Below are 21,289 nucleotides of genomic sequence, written 5' to 3' on the forward strand. Positions count from 1 at the left end.
GGGAGCTCCCTGGTGGTGGCGGACCCTAGTGCGCACACCCAATCTTTGACATCTTCCGCCACCCCCATACCATCACCACCCTCCCAGTTGCTCCCCACTCAGTTGTCCGTGCCCGCTCACCCAGAAGGGTGGGCGTCTCCTTTGCCCCAGGCAACTCATCCCCTGCTGCCCTCACTGAGGAGGCTATTGACCTCCTGAGGACAATCTCTGTAGGACAGACAACCATTGTGAATGCCATCCAGGGGCTAGCATCCCAGATGCAGCAGTGCAATGCATACCTGGAAGGCGTTCACGGTGCCATGTCTGGCCTACAGAGATCTTTTCAGGCTCTGGCCCCCTCTTTGACGGAAGCCAGTGTCCCTGGTCTTTCTGTCCCCCTTCCAACCACCTCTAACCCTTCCAGCACCCCACTCCCTTCACCCATACCAAGCACACGTTCAGACAGCCATGCCCACACCTCAACACACAAAAAACATACAGAGAAACACAAGCACCACACTTCCCACCCCAGGCATACACACAACCAACATACAAAAGCACACAATACAACATCCACTTTTCCCAGTGTGTCCACCTCTCCCGCCTCCCTGTCTGTTACCTCTACATACACACTCACATGCACTGCACCCTCAGTCACTGTTGCTGGCCCCATTCTCGCAGTCACCACAATATCAGACTCCAGTCATGCACCCCAGACACAACACCAACTTTGAGTGACACTTGCAGCACACTTACCAAACTTGCAGACACCCAGACGAACAAGTTACTTACCTTCGGTAACGCCTTTTCTGTTGGATACATTAGCTACCTGTGGATTCCTCACCTCAAGAATTTTCCCCCATGCGCCAGCTTCAACGGAAATTTTCTTCTAGCTCTGCATGTCGACGATGATGTCACAATTGCCCGACTCCACGCGACGCCGTATGACGTCATCCAGGCAATAGGAAGCTCTCGTCGACGTGCAGACGTCAGTTATCAACTTTTTTTACGTGCCTTTGAGGCGAACAGGTGAACATTGCAGAGAAATATAATTACATCAAATAAAATTATATACCAACATTTATTGCAACAATATAAAACGATACTAATGGAAACAACACACTCATCTGGAAACAAATATATGTATACATATACAAACATGTTTCCTTTGAAAAATACCATATATATGTAAATAAATATGTACATATACATCTCATCATTAAATACAAATATACAATAAACCGGTGCTCACCCAAGGAATTTGTGGTAAGACCAATCAGGCAACGGGGAGGCGGGAGGGACCGTGAGGAATCCACAGGTAGGTAATGTATCCACCAGAAAAGGCGTTTCTGAAGGTAAGTAACGTGTTCTTCTGATGGATACAACTATCTGTGGATTCCTCACCTCAAGAATAGAGTCCCAAAGCAGTACCACCTCCGGAGGTGGGTGTCTGAATGGTCAAACCAAGAAATCCTGCAGCACTGAGCGGGCAAAATGGCCATCCATCCTGACCTCAGAGTTCAAACAATAATGTTTGACAAAAGTATGGAGGGACGCCCAAGTTGCCGCTTTGCAGATGTCAACCACAGGAACACCCCTAGCCAAGGCCGATGAAGCAGCCTTAGCCCTGGTGGAATGAGCTCGGAGTCCTACAGAGGGTTCTTTATTTTGCTAAGGAATACCAAAGTTTGATACAGAGAATGACCCACCTGGACAGTGTTCTCTTGTGGACTGCTCTGCCTCTCCTCTTCCCCACGTATCCAACGAAGAGCTGATCGTCTTGCCTGAACTCCCTCGTCCTGTTGACAAAGAAGCTCAACGCTCTTCGTGGATCCAACCGGTGAAGCCTCTCTTCCTCCTTGGATGGATGAGGCGGAGGGTAAAAGGAAGAGAGAGTAATGGACTGCCCCAAATGAAAGGGTGTAACAACCTTTGGGAGGAAAGCCGCCTTGGTCCTTAACACCACTTTGTCTCTAAAAAAGGGAAGATATGGGGACTCTACACTAAGAGCCTGGAACTAACTCACTCTTCTGGCCGAAATACAGTCTTTAAAACTAGGAATCGTAAGGAACAAGAATGCATCGGCTCAAATGGCGATCCCATAAGAAAGGTCAATACTAAATTAAGATCCCACTGAGGCATAACAAACGGAGTGGGCAGAAACTTATTAGTGAGACCCTAATGAACCTCAATACCAAAGGTGACCTAAACAGAGAGGGTTGGTCTGGGAAGCACAGAAAAGCCGACAGCGCTGATAAATAGCCCTTAACTGTGGCAACTGCACAACCTTTTTGTGCCAAGGTTAAAGCAAATAATAACACATCAGACAAATGAGCCTTCAAGGGATCAATTTGGTTCTCTCCACACCAACTGACAAATCTGGCCCACCTGCTTGCATAGATTGATTTGGTGGAGTGTCGCCTGGCCGATAAAATAACATCCACCACCTCCGGCGGGAGAGAAAAGGAACTCAGATTGCCCCCTTCAATCTCCAGGCATGAAGGTGCAGGCTCTGGAGGTGGGGGTGTAGAGCCTGCCCCTGCGACCGCAAGAGGAGGTCTGCCCTGTAAGGGAGACGGAGCGGAGGGCACAGAGAGAGTTGAAGAAGATCTGAATACCACACCCTTCTTGGCCAATCCGGGGATATTAAGATGACTTGGCCCCGGTCTTGGCGGATCTTCCTCAGAACCCGAGGAATCAAGGGTAAGGGTATGAAAGTGTCCCCCAAAGCTCCTTGCACCGGATACTGGAGGCTGCAGAACGACGGGCAGTGCACGTTCTCCCGAGTGGCAAACAGGTCTATCTGAGGAAACCCCCACATCTGGAAGATGTAAAGAACCAGATCCGGATGAAAACGCCACTCGTGATCGGTCGAGATGAGCCGACTGAGACCGTCCACACGCACGTTCAGAACTCCGGCCAAATGATTTGCTACCAAGCAAATCTTGTGGTCCTGAAGCCAGGACCAGAGTCGAAGAGCTTCTCTGCAGAGAAGATACGACCCCACTCCTCCCTGCTTGTTTATATACCACATTGCGGTAGTGTTGTCCATCAGGACCTGGACTGACTGACTGCGAAGGGAAGGGAGGAAGGCCTTGAGAGCCAGACGTATCGCCCGCAATTCCAACAGATTGATGTGAAACCTCTGTTCCACTGGAGACCAACAACCTTTGATCTCCAGGTCCCCAGATGAGCTCCCCACCCTAGAGTGGAAGCATCCGTTACAACTGTGGCCACTGGCGGAGGCAGCGAGAACGGCCTTCCTTGCGACAGGTTGCCGACCGCAGCCCACCATTGAAGATCCGCTGCAGTGTCTCTGGAGATCCTGATCGAATCCTCAAGATCCCCTTTGTGCTGAAACCACTGCCTGCGGATGCACCACTGAAGAGCCCTCATGTGCCAGTGTGCATGCATGACCAGCAGAATGCAAGAAACAAACAGACCGAGCAGACGAAGGACCTTGAGGACTGGAACGACTGCTCCATCTTGAAACATTGGAATCACCGCCTGAATGTCCTGAATCCGCTGCGGCGGAGGAAAGGCCTGATTCAATGTTGTGTCAGTACTGCCCCTATGAACAGGAGGCGTTTAGATGGCTCCAGGTGAGATTTGGGCACATTCACTGAGAATCCCAGGTCGAACAACAACTGAGTTGTCGACTGCCGGTGACACCGCAAGAGCTCCGGAGACTTGGCTTTGATCAACCAATCGTCCAGATAAGGAAATACTGCTATTCCCTTTCTTCTGAGCTCCGCTGCTACCACCGCCATCACCTTCAAAAAGACTTGAAGTGCCGAAGTAAGACCAAACGGAAGGACCGCAAACTGATAGTGCTGCAACCCCACCACAAACCGGAGATACTTCCTGTGCGACTTGAGGATCGGAATATGGAAGTACGCATCCTGCAAATCGACAGACACCATCCAATCTCCTTCGTTCAACGCCAAAAGAACCTGTGACAGGGTCAGCATCTTGAACTTTTCCTGCTTGAGGAACCAATTCAAAATCCTCAGGTCCAGGATTGGCCTCAACCAACCATCCTTTTTGGGGATCAGGAAGTACCTTGAATAGCAGCCCTGACCCCTCTCCTGCTCTGGAACCAACGCCACTGCGCCTTTTGACAAAAGGGACATCACCTCCTGTTGCAATAACAGAAGATGGTCGTCCGAACAGAAGGCGGTGCGGGGAGGGAAGGGAGGAGGAAAATCCCAAACGGGAAGAGCATACCCCTTCTCCACAATGCCGGTGACCCAGGAGTCTGATGTTATGGACTCCCACATGTGAAGAAAGTGAGTAAGTCTCCCCCCTACCGGAGACGTGTGAGCAAGGAGTGGTGGAGGACTAAGGCTGCTTTCCCTGCTGCACCCCTCCGGAGGAGGAGGAAGAGGCAGAGTGCTGCTGGGTGGCACCTCTAGTGCGTACTCTACCCCTGCCCCTAAAGGATCTGCAAGGAAGATTTCCTGCAGATTGTTGTCCTGCCGCATGGAGCCTGCCACGAAAGGGAGCGCCACGACTAAAACCTCTAAACCTCCTAAACGATCTAAAAGCAGAGGAAGTGGCTGCCTGGAGACCCAATGACCTCGCCGTGGCTCTACTCTCTTTAAAACGTTCTAGAGCAGAGTCAACTTTTGCTCCAAAAAGTTTGTCTCCATCAAATGGCAGGTCAAGGAGAGTAGTCTGAACATCAGTGGAGAACCCTGACGAACGCAGCCAGGCCTGCCGTCTCAACACTATGGATGTGCCCATAGCTCTGGCCACCGAATCCGAGGCGTCCAGCCCAGATTGAATTACCTGGGTCGCCGCCGCCTCAGCATCCGACAACAGGTTGAACACCTCCTGTGACAAACCAGGGTGGCCCTTAGCCTCATCCATAAGGGCATGCATATAATGCCCCAAAATGCAAGTCACATTGGTAGACTTTAAAGCCATGCTACAAGAAGAAAAGGTATTTTTCACTGCCTGGTCCATCTTCTTAGACTCCCTGTCCGCAGGGGCCCCGGGGAACGAACCAGGAGCAGAACGGGAGGAGCACGACGCTTGGACAACCAAACTCTCCGGAGTTGGGGGCTTGGTCAGAAAGTCTGGATCACCTGGTGCTACACGATAGCGTCTGTTGACGGCCGCCGAAGTCACTGGCTTTTTCCAGATGTCCTTAATAGGGTCCAAAAGAGCCTCATTGAAAGGCAAAAGAGGCTCCGCCACCGCCGACGCTGGATGCAGCACTTCGGTCAGGAGGTTTCTCTTCACCTCCACAGCAGGAAGTGGAAGGTCCAAAAAGTCTGCTGCATTCCTCACCACAGCATGAAATGAAGCAGCCTCCTCCCTATACTCCCCCGGGGAAGCCAGGTCCCATTCCGGGGAAGTGTCCAGGCCACTTGCCATATCTAAGCCATGCAGGTCCCCTGAAGGTTCCACGATTTCACCTTCCTCCAAATGCTGCCTCTCATACTCCTCTTCTTCCAGCAGCCGTAAAGCCAATCTTCTAGATCGGAGCCTGGACTCGAGCCCCAGCGTCGATAAGGCATCGGCCAACGCCGAAGATCTTCGACGGCGCTGATCCTCGGAGCCATCAGACGCGGGACCCTCCGCCGCCACAGGTAACTTCACAGTCGACTGGATCCGTGGCGAATCCATCGGCGCCGGAACAGTGGACGTCGTCGGCATCACCAGCCTTCTGGGCGACACCAAAGGCATCGGCGCCGAAGCAGTTCCTCCAGAAGGAAGAAAGGGAATAAAGGGTGTCGGCTTGTAAGGAGCCGGAGCACCCAAGTTAAAGGCCAAAGGATCTGACGGACCCGCATGCCCACCACCAGGCACCATGGTGGCAAAAATATTAAACATTGCATTAAAAAATGCTGTGGGGTCCGTGCCTGGTGCCGGGAAAGCCGGATAACTTTGAGGAACCGGCGCCGGAGGGGAAGCCGATGATGGTACAGGCACCTTCTGCTCCGGAGAAGCCCTCAGCTCCTGATGTGGTTCCACTTCATATACCGACAGTGGAGGCGTCGGAGAAGCCGGAGACGTCGGAGGAGGCGAGACAGTGGGGCTGATCCCCCACGTCGGCCAGGACCGAGCTGATGGCGATCTTGAACGGGAACATTCTCTGCTCGATCGGCGCCGTGATTCATGACGACGCCGAGAGTCCCGATGGCGCCGATGAGACTTTGAAGATCTTGAAGGAGACTCTCTCCGATGATGCCTCTCCTTTCTTAGAACGAGCAAGAAACAATTTTGCCTCTCGGTCCTTAAGGGCCTGAGGATTCATGCGTTGGCATGAACCGCATGACTCGACCTCATGGTCGGAACTAAGGCACCATAAGCAATTTTCATGGGGGTCCGTGAGCGACATTCGACCACCACACTGTTTACAGGGTTTAAAACCCGACTTCTTCGGTTGTGACATAGTTACACCTGAGTGAAACAGTAGCTCCCTGGTAGCCTCGAAGAAAAACCGTTACTTGAAGGCACGGAAAAAAGGGAACTGACGTCTGCACGTCGACAAGGGCTTCTTATTGCCTGGATGACATCATACAGCGACGCGTGGAGTCGGGCAATTGTGACGTCATCGTCAACGTGCAGAGCTAGAAGAAAATTTCAGTCCAAGCTGGCGCGTGGGGGAAATTATTTGAGGTGAGGAAGCCACAGGCAGTTGTGTCCATCAGAAAACATCCATTTACACTGGCAGACTGTCTTGTCCCAATTTGTCCACCCCCCCCTCCTCCCAAGACATTCAAACGTTCCCAGACACCCACCCAACACACATCCACCACACCTCAGTATACTGGACAGGCACCTGCATCTACGTCAAGCACACCTACACCTGGTACAACCACTCCCTCTATCTCCACTCCCACACCTTTCTCCATGTTCACCCCAACTGCCCCTAAAAAACTTTTCCTGTCCCGTGTTGACCTTTTCGAACCCATTGGTCCACCCCGTCTCATCCCTAAATGTGCACACCTCCTTGCCGTGTCCACTCCTTCCACATCTAAGTCTGCCCCTGCCCACCCTTCCCATTCCTGTGCCCCTTTCCCAGTGAGCAAGAAGCACCATGCTGGCCCTTGTCCATCTGCCGTCCCCGGTCCAAGCCCGCTCCCCCACCTTCCAAGGCTAAACCCAAACCCCCTCCACCTCCCAAATGTAAGCCCAAGCCCCCCCTCCCAGACGTAAGTCCCCACCCCACCAACCCCTGCCCCTGTCAAGGCTGTCAGGTCTAACACTACCCATACAGAGGGGTTCACAGTGATGCGTCTTGTGTGAATCCCCCAGTGCTTTCTTACTGACAATACCCTAAAAACCTAATATTTTGCCTAAAATCATTAGCTTTCTCCACATTTTTGTGACCTTCGTACCCCCACTTCTCCTGCTAAAAATGCTACTCCATTTGTGTGGCTGGGCCTAGTGCATGCAATAAGAATGTTGCAGGACCAGGCATAACAACACAATTGGGGTAGCATTTCTGTAAGGACAGGTGTTTGTGCATCCCTATAGAATCCAAACATTTTCATCACACAAACTAAATGAAAATCATGATTTTAGGTACAGATAAGGTTTGCAGGACATTCTGGGCAAGCAAGGTGTGAGATCCATGCAAGTCACAGGTGTCTACTTTTCACAAATGTCTGGATTAGGTAGACTTCCCTGGGTGGCGGCAGAGCCAGGGACCAAATACAATAGCTATTCACACTGCAGAAAAAGAGTTGACTTTGAGTGGAAAGATTTGCTCTGGTCATGTTGGGTTTTGGGGCCTATCAGTTGCAGGAGCTAGGCCCACCCACAGAAGCAAGATACTGTTTTTATCAGAAGACATGTGGGAAGGCAGGGTGGTGAGAGCTCTGTGGATCCCTTCAGATTCACAAATTTTCCATCGCAGAAATGCAGATGAAAATGTGTGTTTTTAGACACCAGTTGAAGTTTGCAAGGGCTTCCAGGTAACAAAACATGAAACTCACAAACGTCACACCGCTCTGGACTCCACCGGGTGTCTAATTTTCAGATATGACTTGGTTTGGTAGGTTTCAAAGGACCACAGCCAAATCCAGGACCAAAATCCATAGCTATCCACATTACAAAACAAGTGTTGGGTTTGAGAGGAAAAACTTGATCTGTCCATGTTGGGATTTGGAGCCAAGGCCAGCTTTAGGGTGGTGCAACCAGTGCAGCTGCATCTGGTGCTGAGCTCTGGGGGCTCAGTTAGTAGGAATAACTTATGGGTTTAAAAGCACCTGGTGCAGCATTGCTTGTGTGTACAGTAGTTTTCAGACTACAATAAAAATGTCAAAAAAGCTATGGTGATAAATGTTCATGCTGGAGAGAGATCAGAGTTTTGTGTAGTAGTAGTTTTGACTCATCATAAAGTAGCACAGACGGTTAATATGCCTACTGCAACACAAATGTACCGTGCAGATCAAAGAACTGTATTTTAGGTGGATAACTCAGTGGTTTATGGTTTTTGTCACAGAGATTCTTTATTTTACTTGCAGTTCATAAGTTACAATCCTAATACAGTACAGTGACTGACGAACTGTCGTAAAGGAGCTGCATGCAAAGTGCATGGTATAGTTAAGGACATTATTTTTCCCCAGTCTTTCATTATCCTAATCTTGTTTGAAAGGGTTTGGTGGGGTGGGGGGGGAAGGTGTAATTTTAGAAAAACCAACCTCAAAGACTATGGTATTTTTTTAATACCTGGGTTTGTGTATCTCAAGACTATACACTCCCAAAATATACAGCATACTAGTATGGATGACATGTGATTTCTACACTTTATCATCCTTATTTTCTTATGTAACATTTCCTACAGACTGGTTTACACATATGCTTCATTGCCTCTGTATAAAATGTGTGTTATGTAAAGCGCTCTGACACTCTACACTCATATGTGTAATGCTGTAAAACAAATGAAAGACATGTGAGATAGGGGCTATGCAGAGATGAGGGACACTGTTGGACGGTGGTAGTGAGGGAATCCGTGAAGGAGAAGGTCATTGAGGGGGTGCTAAACAAGATTGTTTCACTGGGCACCACCAGAGCTAAAGGCAGCCATGTTTGAGGCCTTTCCTATCGCTTGCTCCGCCCACACAAGAAGGATGCCGTTTTTTTTGCATATGTGTGGGAACACTCTGTGGTAGGAAATTTATAGATCGCTGCTGATTCTGGAACTCTTCCTCACAAAAACCTGAGGAAAAAAGCATGTTTTTAGCCAAATTTTGAGGCTTGCAAGAGCTCCTGTGAAAGAAAATATTGGGAGATCCATGCTTTCACCACCATGGACTCCTCTCCCTGTGTTTCGTTTTCTGAAATGTCCAGGTTCGGTAGGTTTGTATGGGTGGCAGTCGAACCTAAGCTCAAATTCTGCAGCTTCCTATGTTGCAAAAAAAAGCTTTGGCTTTGCTGGGTGAAATGTGATGTGTCCAGGCTGCGTTTTGGGGTATTTTGTGTTTCAGCACCAGGATACCCTCCTGGGTGTATAGAGCTCTACACAAATACACATAACATAACAGGCACTAGGCCCAGCTACACACTTGGAGTCCAGTATTTATTGAGAGATGTGTGGGCACACAGAATAATAGAACATTTGTTATTACCAATTGGATTTCTCTGCATTTATGGCTTCCAAATGAAAGCCAGTGTGCAAGAAAGAAAACATTTTGCAAAATACCATCTGAATCACACATGGTAATATGGGTAACCCCAAATTCAGAGGTGTACAAAGAAAGACTGTCCCTAAACTCAGTACCTTGTGCTCATTTCAGAAATACATAGGTTCCGATCTTACCTATTTTTCATTCCTTATATTTGACCATATGAATAGCTGTATACTCAGTGTACAATGAAGAAATCATTGTAATGTGGAGTTCAGGTGTTGGCTCTGGATAGCGCTTCTTTTTGAAACCCTACAAACCCGATATATCCTCATGACAGAAGGGTTTATCGTATGTAATGGTGTATTAGTTTCGTAAATCAGCCACTGTGACAAACAGTTCATAAATTACTTTTCTCAGGACATGGTCATGACGAGGACCCATGCACACACAACCTTGCTGAGCTCTGATGGCTAGAGGGCCCTCCTAAACTTGCGCTTAGACCCAATGCTCCTAACCAGCCCCCAAATGTAAAAGAGTGGTGGGGGAGGCACCCCAACCTGGGACACGCTGTCTTGATGAGGTATTGGGGTCCCACATAGCTGTGAGGTGCAACCTCCCCCCAAGTTCTGGCAGGTGATGTAGGCAAGATGGCCACCACCTCCTAGTGAAAGGCATAGCTGGTAGAAGATGATTGATCCGGCCGCATGGCCCAGCCCGAGACAGCCGGAGCTGTAAATGTGTGCCCAGTGCCCTCCATGCAGAGAACACTCAAAGGCAGCACTGAGGAGAAGGGACTGTGGAACTGCATCAGCTCAATAACAGGTATGACCTAGAGATATGGGAGCAAGATTGGCAGTGGGCAATCAATCTCTCAGACGTTTCTCAGAATAGGATAGGAGTTGTAACATCCCTGCCTGCACCAAGAATGATAGCTCTTTAGGCCTGGGAGGTTGATGCCATCCCTCCATCCGGAGTGAGGGTGATTGCCAGAAAGACTCAGCAAGGAGTAATCCTGAGAGCTGAATCGGATGGGGAATGAGAGGGGAGGCCACAGGCTTTGAAACACTCAAAGGAGGCCATAATATGTGGAGACCTTCCATAATATGTGAACCTGGTAGAGAAGGGGCAAAGTGAGTGGAAAGGTCTGGGCCTTAACAGGACATGATTTCACTCCCATAACACAAACAGCCTGTGACTGCTGCAAAGAATAGGGGACTACTCCACAGAGACGGAATAGATCTCCTTACATCTGGTTCTACAACACTGGGGCCTCTGTGTACGCTTGTGACAAAGGGTCTAGAGGTAGCTGTGGACCCTTTTTGCAGTACTCCTCGTGTCCCATGACCTTGGTGGGGACCAATGCATCTTGATGGCCAGGCCCTACGAGAGAACAAAAGAGGCACACCATCTGACACTTCCTGAGTGCCCAAAAACCACCAGTTACCTCACCTCCAATAGCAGAAAGCCAACATGCGAAACAGATGGAACTCTGAGTAAATATGGACTCCTCAACGACAATGGGAGACACCCAGTTGATGCTGATGGCATTTGCAAAGGAAATGAGTCTCCTACAGCAGGATATTATGAAATATTTGAGTGAACTTGATATCTTGGTCCAGACGATGGACACACGAGTAGACCACCTTGAATTTGCAATGGAAGAAGGCACCCTGAAAGGTATGAACTGAGCATACGATCAGAGAAAGTGGAGAAGAAAAGTCAATGGCTCATTGACAAGGTGAGTGGTGGCAAAAACAGAATGTGGTGAAGTAACAAATTCAGAGGCATTTAGGGATCAGTTGCCAACCCAGAATTGCCTAAACACATCCATAAACTGTTTGTCTATCTTTTACATATTTTAGATGGGCCCACCATGGAACTCAACTGCACACAGGGGGTCATTATGACCTTGGCGGAAGGCGGAGAACCTGCGGTAAGACCGCCAACAGGCTGGCGGTCTTACTTTGTGGAATTATGACCATGGCGGTTACCGCCATGGTCATACGCCAGTTCTCCGTTCCGCCCGCCAGGGCGGAGACGACCGCCGGGCTGGAGACCTGGGTCTCCAGCCCGGCGGCCGTCACTATACTGCCGGTGCTATTTGGACCCTGCTTACCGCCGTGGATTTCCAGCGGTTTGAACCGCCATGAAATCCATGGCTGTAAGCACTATCAGTGCCAGGGAATTCCTTCCCTGGCACTGATAGGGGTCTCGACCCACTCCGACTCCCTCCCCTACCACCCCCCAAAGGTGGCAGGGCCCCCCTCCCCACCCCGACCCCCAACATCACTTCACCCATACCCACACGACACGCACGCAGGCACCACCTACATACTTACACGCACACACGCCGACATACATGCCTACATCCACACACACAGGCAGACACGCACACCCACATTCAAACATACACGAACACATCCATACAGACATACCCACAGACATACACGCACTCATTCCCATACACACAACACCCCGCAGGCATACACGCACTCACACACCCCCTCTACATACACACACGCACACCCCCATGCACCCACACAACACACAACACCCCCTCACCCCCTCCCCTCACGGACGATCGACTTACCTGGTTCGACGACCCTCCGGGAGGGGACAGGAGCCATGGGGGAAGCTCCGCCGACACCACACCGCCAACAGAACACCGCCATGGCGAATCACAGGACGTGATTCGCTGAGCGGTGTTCTGTTGGCGTGGTGGTGGAGGTGGAGCAACCTCCACTTCCCCGCCTCCCGCCAGTATGGCTTTTGGCGGCTCTCCATCCGTAAAAGGACGGAGAGCTGCCAACAGTCATAATAGGCAGAGCGGCAAACCGCCACCACTGGCGATCTTCCGCACGGCGGTCCCTCGGCGGTCTTTAAAAAAGACCACCGAGATCAAAATGACCCCCACAATGTGTTAAACTCATACCAAATGAAGGACAATCTAACGTTGGATGACTTTAGTAGAGTACATAATTTCTGCCAGAAAGAGGAGGCAATGAAAGCTGCTAGGCAGGAGAAACCAGTGGTGTTTCATGGGTTCACCCTAACACCTTTTTTTGGACTACTCAACCCTAACTCTTGCCAAGAGGCAATCACTAAAACAGCACCAGACCACGTGTGTGCCCACATGATCCCAGAATGCTAGGCCTCTTCTTTCAGTACAAGGACAAACAAGTCTTCATTTCTTCTAGACTAGTTGCTATTGACCTTTTTCACCTGGACGAGGGGCAAGATGCCGGAGGTGAACATTCTGCCAGCCTAAAACCAACTTGGCACCATCAACAATCTAGGAAGGCCAAATGAAGAGAGGCTTGAAAATTAGCCTGTGAATGGCATCACTCTTGGGGAGGTGACTTGCAACTGGAAGAGACATGAAGAGGAAATCACAGAGAATTCTGAGGTTTAAGACTATGTGGAGGACAATATATAGACATGACGATTGGAGTTGGCTACCTAGGAGGTCTAGATCGTAATCTCATATAACCTTTTACGTTCTGGGTCAACCACCCCACTTTGGCCTGTAATGTGGACTTGGTTAAAACAGGGCTTGAGATGGATGGGGGAGAAAGGCAGCAAAAGCGTAGGGGATTCTACCTTGGGCCGGGCAGAGCTTGCCTGAAAAGGTGGGTGACTAAATGTTTTTTCACACTAATGGGAGGGGGAACTCCCGGGGCTGCAACAATGTAGGAGAGTAAGTATATGCTGTAGTGTCCTGGGAGGTCTCCTCAAGAGTTGATGCTTTATTGACTTGTTTTGTTTTTGTTTTCCTGTTTTTAGATTAATGTGATAAACACTGTACTGTTTACGACACACACTGACAGGCGACTCATCTCTTAGCAAGCAATAGGGCCAGCCCCACATATCTTCTATGCGCAGAGTACAAATCTCCGATGTGCCGAAGAAGAGCCATGAGGTTGGGTCAGCAAAAGTTTTATCCGTGTCATAACGGCAGAGAGCAGCTCGCACCTCTTACCAATATGAGTCTACAGGCCCACAAGACCAGGCCAGAAGAAATCAGTGCTGATGATCCCACATCTGGCGCAGCTGTCATCTGACTTAAGTCCAAATTTGTGCAGTTTGGCAGGAGTGTAGTGCGCTCTATGAAGGAACTTGTAATGAATAATTCTGAGTCTCCTACTGAATGCTATCTGCGCTGTCTGCGAGCAACAATGACGCCACTGCTCATCAGTTAGTGCAAGTTCTATATCTGGAGATTCTGCTAGTGCTGTACGGTACAATGAGGAAACCAGGTGCCTAGTACTTGTGGCTTGGAACATGTCATGAAGGGTAATGTAAGTAGGGAGATCGGCTGGAAGGTCTGCTACAGCCGCCTTAGTATTGCATTTCAGGAAGATGTATCTGAATACACATCTCTTAAATAATCAGCTCGTGTAATGAAGAGGCCGCTGTGTTACAAATCTTCCCAATGAGTGAAACCTCGCATTTTGAGCTGAAGCCTAGACAGGGTTTCAAGGGTGACCCGCAGGCAAGGGATGATAATCCAGTGCTAGCATAGGGGAAAACAGAACCTTCTTACTGTATTCGCAGCATAGTCTCTGCCAGGCACCCGAGATGCACGCCATTGTGGATGAGTCAGCTGAGGGAGTGAGTGCCTGATGAAGTTCCTAGGAAGAAAGCATGAGCAATCAGTGCCATATATCCTTGCTTGAAGACCAAATGGGGGTGAAACAGAGTGGGGCGTAACCAGTGAACACCAAGGTGAGCTAAGCACACAGGTAATAAAGTTTCATGTCTGGGGCTTCAAACCACCCTCCTGAAACGATAATGTGTGGGTTTCCTACTGTTTATGGGGCTGCCTCCTTGCCCATGCCAAATGAATCAACTGTGCTTTTAGTGTAGGGAAAACATATTTGATTTAATGGAACAGGTATGCTCAAAAAGAGGTATAATAGCTTAGGCAAAAGCACCATGTTCATTAAGGTGATACATCTTGTTAACAATAATCAGGTAAGCGGGTAATTTGATCAGCGAGTGTGGAAAGGGTAGTACCATAACTAGAGCATATTATCCTCTCCCTGTCGTGAGTGATCACTATCCCCAGATACTTAAGTTCTGCCTGGAGGCACTGCATAGGGATGTCAAGGGCGAAAGGCCTGCGTGCTGGGGAGAGTTCCAATTTCTCCCAGTTGATCTGAATGCCTGACAACCCATCAAACAAGAAAAACTCCCTCAATATACCATCCAGGCTCAGGTGCGGATCCCGCAGAAATAAGGTAATATGGTTCGTGTAGAGGGAAAATAAAAGGTGCCCACTATTGTAGCGCAAAGAAAAATCACAGTAGTGCTTAACCACCCAGGACTCAACTGCCAAAGCAAAAGGTAAAAGTGATAATGGGCAGGCCTGTCTTGTACTCTGTGTAATCGCAAAATTGGTGGGGGTGTTCACACTGTTATTACGCACCCTGGCAACTGGATTAGAAGAGAGGAGCGCAATCCAGGGCAAAAAGGTATGGGAAAATCCCATTCGGCGGAGAACGGCTTCCAGATAGTCCCATTCAAGTAAGTCCAGGGCCTTAATAGTGTCTAATAAGACAGCTACCGCAGCCAAGTCGGGATTAATATCCTGCATTATTGCAAACAATGGGCCCCATTCACAAAGGTAAAGATAGACTCCACCCCAAGGGTGGACGTGAAAATACAACTCATATTTTACCTTTCTGAATACCGACAAGTTGTAAAGTTAGACTTTTGATCTAAACTTAAACCAAAAGTAAATCTTTACCTTTGTGAATCAGGCCCATTGTTCACAAGTTGTAGGAGGGAGAGCATCTGGGGATGAAACCCAACTGCTCAGGGCAGACCAGAAAAGTCATAAGGAGGTTAGCAAGTAACTTAGCTAAGATTTTAACTTCACAATTACTCAAAGAGAGTGGTCAATATAACTTACAGCGATCTGAGGGCTTACCAGGTTTTAGCAGCGTGATAATGCCTCATTCATGGATGGGGGGATCTGCCCCCTTTCTTTTGCTTCTTTTAAAACAGTAAGCAAGACCAGAGCTAACAGATCTGCATATGTCTTATAAAATCCAGCAGGTAGCCTAGCAGGCCCCAGTGCCTTACCAGCCTGCAACTGCTGTATTGCCTCCCAGACATCTTCGATGGTGAAATCCTGTTCAAGAAAAGTGCTCTGTGCGTCACTGAGTCATCCCAATGCTACATCCTCCAAGAATGATCTCACCATTGCCAAGAGGTGTAAAGAGAGCTATAGAAGGCCGAAAACGTCAGTAGGGAACTTGAGGTGTCAATATGAAGCTGATCTTGTTCCCCTTGAATACCCAATACATCGTTAGCAGCCCAGGCACTCCTGAACATAGCAGCCAGGGTTTTGCCCGGGTGCTCTCCCTCTCCACAGGTCAGCGCAGTGGCATATTTACAGTGTAACTGGTATTCCCGAGTGGCCATATCATGATTCTGCGACAGCACTGACACATATTATTGGGCTAACAGCCGGTCTGTGGATGCGGCTTGCTGAGTTTCTAAACTCTTAAAGTCATTCTCCAACCTGAATAGATGATTCCTTAGGGAGCCCAACACCCTGCCCAACGCTTAGCATGGCACAACCCTCTTATGATGACCTTAAAGGCCTCCCAAACTGTGGCAGCCAACGGTACTGTTCCTTCATTAAGCTTAAAGAATACAGAGATGTCCCGGCCAAGCTCCTCCTTAAAGTGGTGGTCTAGCAGTGTGATTGGGGAAAGATGCAAATCAGTACCTAGAGGTACTTTTGAAGGGATAGACAGTGCAAGTGATCATAAAATGCATGCACCAGATGTTTAAACTCCTGCACCCAGGACCCCACTCCTCTAGAAACTATCCAGTAGTCCAACCAGGACTCACTCCCATGCACCCCTGATTAAAAGGTACCATCCCTAGCAAGTGGGTTGAGAGCTCCCTATTAGCCCTATTAGCCCAGTAGCTCATGAGCCATAATAATGTTATGAAGGTGGTGTGAGGTACTATACTGCAATAGCTTGAAGCTACATGTGATTAGTCCACACTCTCAGCGAGGACACAATTAAATTTGCACAAGCGGGGTTGTTTGAAGGGGCACACCCTTCAAACTACTATTACAGTACCTATTATATAATAGTAGGAGGAAAACACCCTTTAGGATGCCCATTTCACAGCAAATGAAAAAGAGTTAGAAGTGGCAAGATGAGTCTCCTGCAACAGAGCTATGTATATACTGTGTCTGTCTAGATAGGACAGTATATGTACACGTGTCACTTAAACCCCAAACATTCCAGGTGATGCAGTTACATAATGTATGGGGAACAGTAGAACTATTGCGCACTCTAGTAGGCATGTCAGGTTGAGGAAGAGGGAGTATAGTGTGCTAGCTATATGCTAGCTACATGAATTGGGTCAGATGATGTGGGGCTGAGGTACTGAAGTACTACAGAGGACACATATATTATGTCACAACAATGAACATTTAAGAGTAACATAACCCTCCCACACACACTGAAGGCCCAATCCATCAGGAATATAAGCCCACCCATCTCATATGGCCTGAAACATATCAATGTAGAACAACACATCCACCAGTTCACATAGAGAGAGAGAAAACACCAAACGCCCATACCGAAGGGTAACCTGCAAGGTACAACTTGGGAGATTGTGCTGAGGGTGTCAGGGTAGACTGAACAAGGCCTAACCAAACAGGGAGAATGTGCCTAGTGGTGGCCTCAGCAAAAGGCGGAGGGTGCAGGGAGAAACTACAAAGTGGCAGAGTCGAACCATATTGAGGCCTCAAGGGTGTTGACGTGTGCCCCATGTAGTAGAAGTGAATTGTAGCCCAGTTCAGCAGATGGGGAGGCGGCGCGGGATGAAACAGTCGATTGCACCAATCCAGGGTCACCGATAGGATGCTTACGCAAAAAGTCTATTACCTGTTGAGGGTTAGTGAAGAAATTATCCTTGCTATGGACGGAAATCTGAAGACGGGCAGGGTATAGCATAGTGTATGGGATAGCAGCCTGTCAGAGCTTTTGTTTAACTGGAATTCATTTATGGGTCACCTCCTGGACCGCTGCAGTAAAGTCTGGGAACAGAGTGATATTATTGGCATCAAAGTTCAGAGTATTTTTCTCCTGAGCCATCCAGATAGCAGTATTATGACCTCAGAGGTTTAGGAGATTGGCAACAATCAAGTGTGCCAGGGCTTGGCAGGGGTCGAGTAGACAGGGTGCAATTTTTGCATTCCACAAGACGACACAAAAAGGAGTCCACTGAAAAAAGGACTATTAACATTTTCTCCACATTGTAGGAGGCTAGCCTGGTTTGTAGTGGGTACCTAAGGTACTTAAACATTATACCAGGTCCAGTTATCCTTTATTAGTGAAATGTAGTCAGTGTCTAGAAGCCAGGCTCTCTAGGGGTAGTGTGGATGAGCAGCCCAGGCCTATCTAGGAGACATGCAAGCTCATGCAATACCACTGTAGTCACATAGCACTTACACATATGAAAGAAAATACTCGGAGTTACAAAAATAAAGGTACTGTATTTCGGTGATACAAATGCTGAAAATACCATAGAGACTATACTCCCTTAGGAGGTAAGTAATACACAAATTATATAAAATTATATACACTAGTTTGCAGAAATATCTGAAAAAACAGTTAGAAAACTGTGCAAATAGTGAAACTCACAATAGTTAGATATGGGCATAGGAGGAACACAAGCCATATACTAAGAAAGTGGAATGTGAAAGTCAGTTTCCCACCTAGGCAAGTGAGGTGTGTAAAGGGGCGCTGGGAGAATTAGAAAACACCAAAGGTAAGTAATAGAATCCACCCCAGAGCCCAGGAAAGCAGGAGTAAATCACAGTAACTTTCCTTGAATACACAAAAACACGAGAAAGAAGATTATGAAAGAACCAGAAGAGACTGCAAGAAATCAATGATGGATTCCTGGACCTGAAGACCTGTGGAAGAAGGGGACCAAGTCCAAGAAGCGCTGAAGAGTCCAGGGAGAGCAGGAGCCCCAGCTAACCCAGATGAAGGTGCACAAGAAGAACCACCGGTGTAGAACAACAATCAGTACTGCACTCAAGAAGACGGATGTGGGTTCCTGGTTGGTGCAGATGATGTCCCACGCCAGATGAATGATTGCAGTCTGGTTTGCGTTTCTGAATTCCACCAACAAGGCTTGGAACACACAAAGCTCATGGTTAGCGGAAAGTGACGCTGCCCAGGACCGGGAGGGACCTGGTGGACTCTATCCAGGAAGGGGATACAGAGGGGACTCTCAGCAACTCAGAGAGCCCTCAGAAGACCAGGTAGCACGCACAGGAGCCCCACAGCACAGGGACAAAGAAGGTGCAAAAGGAGGCCCACGCAGCACTATACAAAGGGATCCCATGCCGCCAGAGAACCATGCAGGAGGCTGTGCGTTGCAGGAAGGAGTGCTAGGGGGCGGAGCTGCTCTGTGCACAAATAACTTTGTGGAAAATGCCAACAAGCCTTGTCAACTGCAAAACACGTGGTGCACGGGGTACTGTCTTGCGTGGGAAGCCAAGCTCTTACCTCAACCAAAGTTGGATAGTTGGACGTCAGGACCGTCGGGACCACTTCAGTCCACCACCTGTGTTGCTGGATCTATGCACTTCTTCAGGAGAGGGGACCCAAGCCACCGGTCATCGCTGAAGAGGGGGGCCTGCTGAAGCAGGGAAGTGACTCCTTCACTTTAAGGGAGATTCTTTGTTCTTCTGGTGTAGGCTGAAGACTGGCTGTCCTCTGAGGATGCACGACCAGGAAACAGTTGCAGTTGCGGGCAGGAGCTGAAGATACAATGTTGCAGAAGTAGTCTTTGCTTCTTTGTTGCAGTGGTAGAGTTCCTGGAGGGTCCAGATGCAGTTTCTTCTGTAAGAAGGTGAAGCAAAGGATGCAGAGGATTCCTGCCGGAGTCTTGCTATCCAAATCTGAGGAAACACCCACGGGAAAGACCCTAAATAGCCCTAAAAGGGGGATTGGTCAGCTACACATGTAAGCACCCATCAGGGGAGGGTTCTGACGTCACCTGCTGGCACTGGCCTCTCAGATGCTCCCAGAGTTCCCTACCACCTTGGAATCCAAGATGGCAAAACCCAGGGACCCTCTGGAGGAGCTCTGAGCACCACCCCTAGGGTGGTGATGGTTAGGGGAGTAGTCACTCCCCTTTCCTTTGTCCAGTTTCGCACCAGATCAGGGACTGGGGGTCCCTGAACTGGTGTAGACTGGAATATGCAAGGAGGGCACCATCTGTGCCCTTCAAAGCATTTCCAAAGCCATTGGGAGGCTACCCCTCCCATTCCTGTAACACCTATTTCCAAGGGGAGAGGGTGTAACATCCCTCTCCCAAAGGAAATCCTTTGTTCTGCCTTCCTGTGCTTGAGCTGCTCAAGCAACAGGAGGGCACAAACCTGTCTGTGAGGTTGCAGCAGCTGGGGCTGCCTGGAAAACCTCAGAAGGCTGTAATGGCCGTACTGAGGGGCCTCTAAGGCGCACCCAGAGTGCATGGATTCATACAACCATTGCTTTCAAAACCCTTGGGGTATGATTCCAACATATGTGATACCAAACCTAGCCATATTACCATTACCAAGTTACCACTGTGAAGCTGTACATAGTTAGTGACCTATGTACAGTGCACATGTAAAATGGCGTTCCTGCACTCACGAAGTCTGGGAAAATGTCCCTGGACATCGTGGGGGCACCTCTGCTAGTACAGGGGTGCCCTCACACACAGTTACTCTGAACCCAGCCTTCAGAGTCAGAAGACCTGATATATGGGTGATTTGTAAGTGATATGGTGCAGTGTAAATGGCAGTGAAAGGGTGCAATGGCAGTCCTGTATAAGCCTTTGCATGGGCTCCCTATGGGTGGCAAAAGAAATGCTGCAGCACATAGGGATCCCCTGGAACCACAATGTCCAGGGTACCTAGGTACTATATACTAGGGACTTATAAGGGGGGACCAGAATGCCAATTTTGGGTGAAATACTGGGTTACCAGTATGCAGTGACATAATTTAGGGGAGAGAGCGCATAATCACTGGGGTCCTGGTTAACAGGATCCTAGTGAACTCAGTCAAACACACTAACATCAGGCAGAAATTAGGGGTAACATGCCAAAAAGAGGGTACTTTCCTACACACATAGGGCCTCATTATGACCCTGGCCGCCGGCGGTAAGCTGGCGGTAACACGTCCAACAGGCTGGCGGTGTTCCGCCAGCTATTATGACCGTGGTGCAATAGCCACGTCCATACTGCCGGCCCCTCCACTATACCGCCAGGCTTCCGAATGACGGTCATAATCCCCAGGGCAGCGGTGCAAGCACTGAATTTCGGGCAGTGAAATGCGCGACGGGTGCTACTGCACCCGCTGCACATCAGCATTGCTGCCAGCTCTATTACAAGCCTGCAGTATTCTGGTGCCCGCAGCCTCAGCGGTCTTTGGAAAAGACTGCCAAGGTTGTAATGAGGGCTATAGTTCTCCAGTTTGCCCATATTGTTGGATTTAGGTACACCTAAGATGTAAAGATTGTTGTGGCGAGACTGCACCTCCAAATCCTCATTCTTAGCTGCTATCACTTTGAGGGCTTTCTCAATGCAAAAGAGAGTATCCCCACGAGAGGACACAGTATCCTCAACTGTAGAACTGTGCTGCTTGGCCTCCTGGAGTCGGTGATCATGCCTCTCCAGTTTAGGAGTAATG

Source organism: Pleurodeles waltl, chromosome 5 (genome assembly GCF_031143425.1).
Source record: "Pleurodeles waltl isolate 20211129_DDA chromosome 5, aPleWal1.hap1.20221129, whole genome shotgun sequence".
NCBI classification, from domain to species: Eukaryota; Metazoa; Chordata; class Amphibia; order Caudata; family Salamandridae; genus Pleurodeles; species Pleurodeles waltl.